Source organism: Vigna unguiculata, chromosome 10 (assembly GCF_004118075.2).
Source record: "Vigna unguiculata cultivar IT97K-499-35 chromosome 10, ASM411807v1, whole genome shotgun sequence".
In the NCBI taxonomy this organism is placed as follows: Eukaryota; Viridiplantae; Streptophyta; class Magnoliopsida; order Fabales; family Fabaceae; genus Vigna; species Vigna unguiculata.
The window spans coordinates 22,532,346-22,539,948 of NC_040288.1; the positions used below are offsets into that span (position 1 = coordinate 22,532,346).

Sequence of the window (7,603 nt, forward strand, 5' to 3'; positions counted from 1 at the left end):
AAAATTGTTTAAGATATAAAACTCCTCCTAAATGTAATTTTCTCCTTTTTGATACAAACATTTTAAGAACAAATACTCCCCCTTAATCAAAGACTCCCCCTAAATCAAAGGGAGACTCTAAAGATTAAAAAAATATGGGTTTAAAGAAGGAAATGTTATATTAACAAAATGAACTCCAACGTACTAATTTGCATTTATGAAGTACCTAGTTGTTGTTCATGGTCTAAATTTTCGAAAAGCTCACTCAAAGGGTAAAAATTTTGAAAATATGCATCCTACTATGTAGGATAATCGATTATTAGCTTAAGATAATCGATTATTGGTTCATACCCATGAACAAAAATTTCTAGATTTGCTAATAATAGATTATTACCTGAGATAATCGATTATCACCTGAGATAATCAATTATAACAGCGGAGTTTTTCGGAAAACACTGAAATTAATGATTTTTACCACTTGTTCACATATCTAATATTCTCAAACCCATTATAAAATCATATAACTCACCAGGATACTAAAAGTTTGATAAATATACTAGTTATTGAACATTCAAAGGGACTTTCTTGATTTTTTAAATAACCTGCAATACAGGGAACAATAATATTTTGCTCCCTAATAAACTTCTTTGGGTCTTTTGAGGTTAGAGACATGTTACTTATAATAGGAACCCAAACACATCTTCCATTAGGGACATCAAAATGTTTGATTCTACATTTATTTAAAGTGTGCCCATTTTGCATACAATAAAAACATGTTACACAATTTATATTCCTAGAATAAGGCTTACCTTTTTCTACCCATACCCTATGGGCTCTTTTATTCTTATTCTTAGGAGCTTGCTTGTTGTTACTTAAATCATTTTTCTTAAAATTAGGCTTTTTAACACTTTTAATTTCTAATGATTCTTCAAGTTGTTTTTCTAGAATATTTAAATCAAACATATAGCTTAAACATATCATAAAGCCTAAATTCGTTTCAGCCCTTTAACCCAATCATAAGACACATATAAAAGGCAAATTTGAGGTGGAAAGGAGAGTTTCTGCAATTCTTTTCGTTTTGGCTTGAGAGGAGAGCGAAAATTGGAGAGTGAGAGGCTGAATTGGGTGTGCAAGGGCTGAGTCAGGTGTGCAAGGGCTAAGTTGGGAGAGAGAGGTGGAAGCAAAGAATTTGGTGAACCCAGGAATCCCTATTTCCTTCTCAATTTCAATCAAGAATTCAGGTTGGGGGTGCTGAATTTTGTGTATTCCATAATACTCGTTCTTCTGCGTTTTGCTTTGATTTGGATTCTATATGGTATGATTGTGTATTATCTGCACTAGAATTGAGAATTGGTGGATTGAAATTAGGCACAAAGTTCTTTTGGGTGGGTTATATGAATGGGATGAGGGTTTTGGTATTGTTGTTGTGGTCTTCGGCCAAACCTTTAATTTGATGATGCAAACTTGTATGAACCATGTTACTGTGATTGCTTGATGAGATAAAATGCTTGGTAGTGTCTAATTTGGGTCTTGGTATGAGTGTGGATTGTTTTTGCGCAAGACCAGGAGAGGAATACTGCAATTCTCGCCCAAGCAGGTCACTCTCGCCTAAGCGAGAGTTGTAGGGTTGCACTACTGGTTTAAGGTCGAGTATCTCACCCAAGCGACTGGCTTGGTTTTAAGCAACTTGTTTTCTCGCTCAGGCGAGACATGCTCGCCTAAGCGAGGTCGCGATGAGTCATGTGCCTGATTGAGCGCGACTACTCATCCAAGTGAGAGGTTTTGGTGTTTGAGCGACTAGTACCCTCGCTTAGGCGAGCCGGCGAGGGTGGCTCGCCTAAGCGAGGTTTAGTTGTGGTCTGATGCAGTATGCGTCGAATTCTCGTCCAGGCGAGGTTTCTCTGTGTTTTTGGGTGAAGATGTGACTTGCTCAGGCAGGACGAGCTCGCCTAAGCGAGATGGTGTGATGCTGCCACTGTTTCATGCTCGCTCAGGCGAGATGATTCAGCTCAGGCGAGATTAGTGTGCTCGCTTGGGCGAAGGCACATAGCTTAAGCGAGGATGGCTAAAAGCGAAGTTTATGTACACTGTTTGGATTGTTTGATTTGTATTTCCTAAAGGATAGGAATTATATGCTTGTGTTTGTGGTGTTTTGGCTTGAAGGACTAAGTCCAATAAGGGCCTGGGACGTGCTTGATGGTTGGACGCATGATGGACATGGAACTGGTTGAGTTCCCGTCGGCTGCTAATGGGCGAAGAGTCCTTAGTATGGTGATTACATGTGTCGGGCGCATGATGGGCAAGGAACTGTTATGTTCCTGTTGGCTACTATTGGGCGAGGAGTCCATAGTATGGTGATTGCGTGCGTGCCAGGATCCAAGTTGAGAAGACTTGGATGTTTTACTACAGACAAGGAGTCTGTAGGGCAGGACTATGAGCAGGATAGGCTCATAGGGTTGGACCACAAATGGGTTAGTTTCGTGGGAGCACAGTGAAGTCCCAAGACCTAGTTCATGCATATGACTCATGAAGGACTATGAGATCATGGTTGGGTAATTTGGAAACAATGACATATTTAGTCACATTATTTTGGGATGGGTGTCATATTTATTTCATGTATCTGTTTATATATTGTGCATAGCTCACCCTATCTCTGTGTGTGTGACGATGATCGGATAACTTGTTATCCGGGAGCAGATGATTTGACAGGTGAGCCAGGAGATGCCTAGAGACGGAGAGCAAGGGCTACTTAGGCTTTTGAAAGCATTTTTATTTTTTGATTTTGATGTAATTTTAATTATGCTGAACTTTAGTAACTTTTGTATAGAACGATAGTGAACATTTGAACTACGTTACGGTTACTATTTTTGTTTTAAATTTCCCGTGTTTTTGGGAAACGATATCATATTAAATGAGGTATTTATTTTTATTTTCTATTTTCTATTTTATTTATTAAAAACTAGTAATATTCCTTAGGGATGTTACAATCATCATCAAAACACCTTATTGGAGGAAGATGTACATCTTCTTCTTTTTGTCAACAAACTTGTGGTCTATCCCCAAGAAGAATGAAATCAATAACCATATATGAAGACAATAGTGCATTATTCGATTGAAAGGATGATCTAGAGATCCAAAAGATTCGTTCATGTGAAAATCTAGCAGATTTATTTATAAAGTCTTTGCCAAGAAGAACTTTTGAGTAATTGGTTCACAAGATTGGACTCCGCCATCTTAATGATTTAAGTTTACATGAGGGGGAGAAATAAAATATGTAAAGAAAAATATTATATAGAATGGTGTACTCTTTTTCCTTTGCCAGATTTTTATCCCAAAGGATTTTTTCTAGTAAGGTTTTAACGAGACATATTCTTTTATCGATGGACACCCAAGGGGAAGTGTCATGAATTAATAGTTGTCCATTGATTTGATAGAGTTACTCATATAATTCATTACTCTTTACGTAAATATCTGTATTAACTAGATGATTTGTTTCTTTTATGGGTTACAGGGTTACATGTTGTATGTATAAATAGGACTCTTCTTATCAATAATAACACACACAAAATTTGCGCTCTATTATCTCATTCTCTATTTTTCTTACTATTCTTGTATCTGTTATTAACTTTAATTTATAACAATTATTATATTTGTTTAACATAACTAATCATATTAATTTTAAAACAAACAATTAATAACTAACGATATTTATCCCCTAGTAACAATTTATATGTATTTAAGATAGTATTTAGTATAATAATGAAAATATATTTTATAGAATACTTATTATTATTATTATGAAAATTGTTAAGGTTTTTTTTTAAATAGTATCTTTTTATACACAAGAAATTATTTTATTAAGTTTGTTATTTTATTAAATTTGTAAAGTAGTAATTTTAATATCAATAGACAAATTAGTTTAGATAATGAAAAAAAGAAAATGAGCGTATAAGAAACTATTTATGATCGTGAAATTGTTTCTGTGGATCTTTTATATTGGTTCTTCACAATATTATATTTTACTTGACGTAAAAGAATAGAGATATACTTGATACTTTGATTCTTCACCAACATTTGAAAAGAGTGTTGATCTTCCAAAATATAGCGAATGACTCTCCAAACAAGCAAAGATTCAATCACGAAAACTAATTGTCAATTTGTAATTGGATATCGAAGAGAAATACAACATCTTTTCATACTATTGTGTAGGCAAACAGATTTTTTACTTATCCAATAATGAACGCCAAATTATTTTGGTCAAGAGTCGAAGAAATATTTTAAGCCAAGTAAGATAAAAGTTAACGATGTTTATTTGTTGAACTTAGATTTAACAAAATTTATTAAATCGAAAAGTTTGGATCACTTCTTTTAAAGTATTAAAATAAAGTTTTTAAATATTTTGATAATTCTTAGTAGACTCAATAATTTTAGAGAAGAAAAATATAATAATATTTTTGAGATAAAAAAAAATGACAAAAAAATTAGAAATAGAAGAAAATAAAACATATTTTATAATAAATTTAAGGGTTAAATATGTTTTTGGTCCTTCAAGTTTGAACGAAATTTGGGTTTAGTCCCTCATCAAAACTTTTGACCAATTTAGTCCTTCATCTTTCAAAATGCGTGAATTTAGTCCTTTTAACCAAATTTTGTTAAGTTTATCTGACATTTCAAGCGCATTTCATGATAGTATTTAAATTATTTATACTGTTTGACACATTTTTGCTTCAATGTTAACTTAAAATACTATCATGAAATGCGTCCGAAATGTCAGATAAACTTAACAAAATTTGGTTAAAATGACTAAATTCACGCATTTTGAAAGATGAAGGACTAAATTGGTCAAAAGTTTTGATGAGGGACTAATTCCAAATTTCGTTGAAACTTGAGGGACCAAAAACATATTTAACCCTAAATTTAATTAAAATTTTGTATTATTGAACCCAATATAAAATAAAATTTGTGAAAAGTTTTAAAATATTAAAATTTCCATTAATATATTTTGAAAATTCATAATAAAGTCAATTATTTTTTGAGACAATAGTGCAAACTAAATATTTTAAAAATCCTAAAAGTAAAACAAAGTTATTATAAATAAGAGAAACATAACATACATAGAAAAAATATTTAATTGGAAAAAAAATTATTGAACCCAAATAAAATAAAATTAGTGATAAATTTTTTAAAATATTGAAAAAAATTAAGATATTTTGAAAATTCATGATAGATTTTTCATAAACAAAAATACAAAAAAAAATGATTAGAAATAGAAGAAAATAAAAATATTTAAGTAAAATTTGTTTTGTTTAGGTCAAAACAAAACAAACAGAAAAAAGAAAAAAAAAACCTAAACCCTAATTGCCCAAGTGATCTCGTAGTATAAATGATGAAGACACCACCGTCACAAATCATAACCTTCTACTTTACCATTGCATTTCCACGGTGCCGCCATAGTACCTTTTTTCTCTGTAGTTCCATTTTACTTCATTGGGTTTTGGCAGTGATTGATAATATGATGCACCATGTAGCCCTTTGCATCTCCAAGTTTAGATGCAAGGAAATTACGAGATAAGGTTTTTCAGGTGCAACATTTATCCACGGCAATCAAAATTCATGGTTTTGGGTGTTCTGTTTTTCGCCCAATTTGTATTTTTTTTGCCAAATAATTTCTGTTATAGTGATTTGTTCAATTCAATGAGCGAAGCAAAATGATGAATTCAAAACTTGTCTGATACTGGCATGAGGATATATTGTTTCATAAGGTCTTCAAAGTTCTCTGATTGCTTTGCTCTGTGTTGTTGTAATTAGATTGTTTGGTTCGATGGGTGTGACAATTAGGGTTTCAAGTCTTGTTATTTTTATTTGATGGATAGCACTTGGTACCTTTCAAAGTCTTTTTGGCTTTAGTTGTATATCATTCGAAGAATTTTATTTATTTTGTTGATATTGCAGTTGATGCTACATATTCTGATTTGGTTTCGGTTAATGCTTCTAAGGCTAGCAAAGTGATGAGGTTTTAATATCTGAATATGATGTGGAATCATCATTCATAATGGTCTTCAAAGTTCTCTGATTGCTATGCCTGTGTTGCCATTGACATTTGTGTTTTCTTATTTTAATTGATGGTTTATTTTTCCCTTTATGATGATGTGAAGAGAAGAGGGATCAAATACATTCCCCTTCTCTTTTGAAATAAACCTCTAGACTTTGCATTTTGTCATCATTTTTTCATCCTGCTACCAATGAACATCTTGATGTTATTAGGAAATTTAATCGAGTTAGATAGTCATCGGATAAAATGTACATTTTCAGTCTTGCAACATTGCCTTGATAAATTGTTTGTGATTTAATGTTGGCATAATGTCATCTCACCTGATAGTGATTCTAAGGGAGTTAAACACAAGCACCAAAATTCTTAATCTGATTTGCAATAATCTGTCAGATTATACGAGCATGGTGCAACAAAAAAATATTTTCCCTGGTTTTTGTTTTGCTTTATTTGTCTTTATAATGACTTGTGAAGTATAACTGGGGAAGGACATGTGGGATTTCAATTCTGTCTTTTAATTTTCATTGGACTTGTATCTATATATATTTATCTCAAACACTAAAATAGCTTGTTCAAGAACATAACGAGCAATATCTTGAAACTTGTTTGAGTTAGTATGTTTAGTTATGGATTGGATTCACCGTTTTGGTGGGAAATTTTTTACTTTATTCCGGCAATGGATTAGTATGATGGTCTGTATTTTGTCACTATTTTGTCACTTGTTGACCCAAATTGAAAATAATAAAAATAAAATTGAAGCATCAGACGAAACAAGAGTTAAAGTAATGAGTTAAAGTAATGAAGAGGTGGATGATAAGAAACAGAACTAAAAGATCAGAAGGATGGTAAAACTAAGCACTAGAGTAAACTGAAATGTAGACTAATGAGATTTAAAATGGAATGCATGCTAGACTAAAGAATAAAACAAGTTCTAAAGAACAAATCAGTAGCAACTATTCTAACGCAGTGTTAACATCGGGCAAGTGCGAAAACAACATATCTCACATAAATAGTGACTGAAAACATAATTCGAGAACCTTGGAGTTCAACATTGGATTAGAGCTTGACTAACAGAAACAAACATTCATTTGAAAACATAATAAACACACGAAAAACTAAAATGCATAAGCAAAATGGACAAAGAACATTGCATTATCAAGAAAATGATTATGATTTATGCTTACACATAGATGAAAATAAACTACATTCAAGAAACAATAGTCTAAACTAATATGCAACCGGCTACAATTTACGAATTATTTAAGGAAATGGAACAATGAAATAAAATTAGTTATTTGAGACTAATATTGTCATTGTTAAGATGGAAAATAGATGAGAATCAAGAAAAAGCTTTTTAGAAATTCCATTACCTAAGAAAACTTAGAAAAATGAAATGTATGTAGTTGTCCATTAGTGAAAACTTGGCATCGAGATACTATACTAAAATAAATTGTGTTAAAACAACTTAACTATAAACAAAATCTATACACACTTGAACATCATAACTACTTAACATTTTCTTAGCAAAACCAACTTGAACTTGGATGTTGGAAGCGATGACCAAATCTCTACTAT

The 7,603-nt window shown here is 32.0% G+C and overlaps 2 non-coding genes across 2 annotated transcripts; both read left to right on the top strand.

The window, feature by feature from the left end:
- The first annotated feature begins 5,681 nt into the window (after positions 1 to 5,681).
- Positions 5,682 to 5,764, top strand: LOC114167997. The gene has a single exon (XR_003600595.1). It is a non-coding gene; the product is annotated as a small nucleolar RNA R160 (small nucleolar RNA).
- A 214-nt stretch (positions 5,765 to 5,978) lies between these two features.
- On the top strand, positions 5,979 to 6,057 carry LOC114167996. The gene has a single exon (XR_003600594.1). It is a non-coding gene; the product is annotated as a small nucleolar RNA R160 (small nucleolar RNA).
- The last annotated feature ends 1,546 nt before the right edge of the window (positions 6,058 to 7,603 follow it).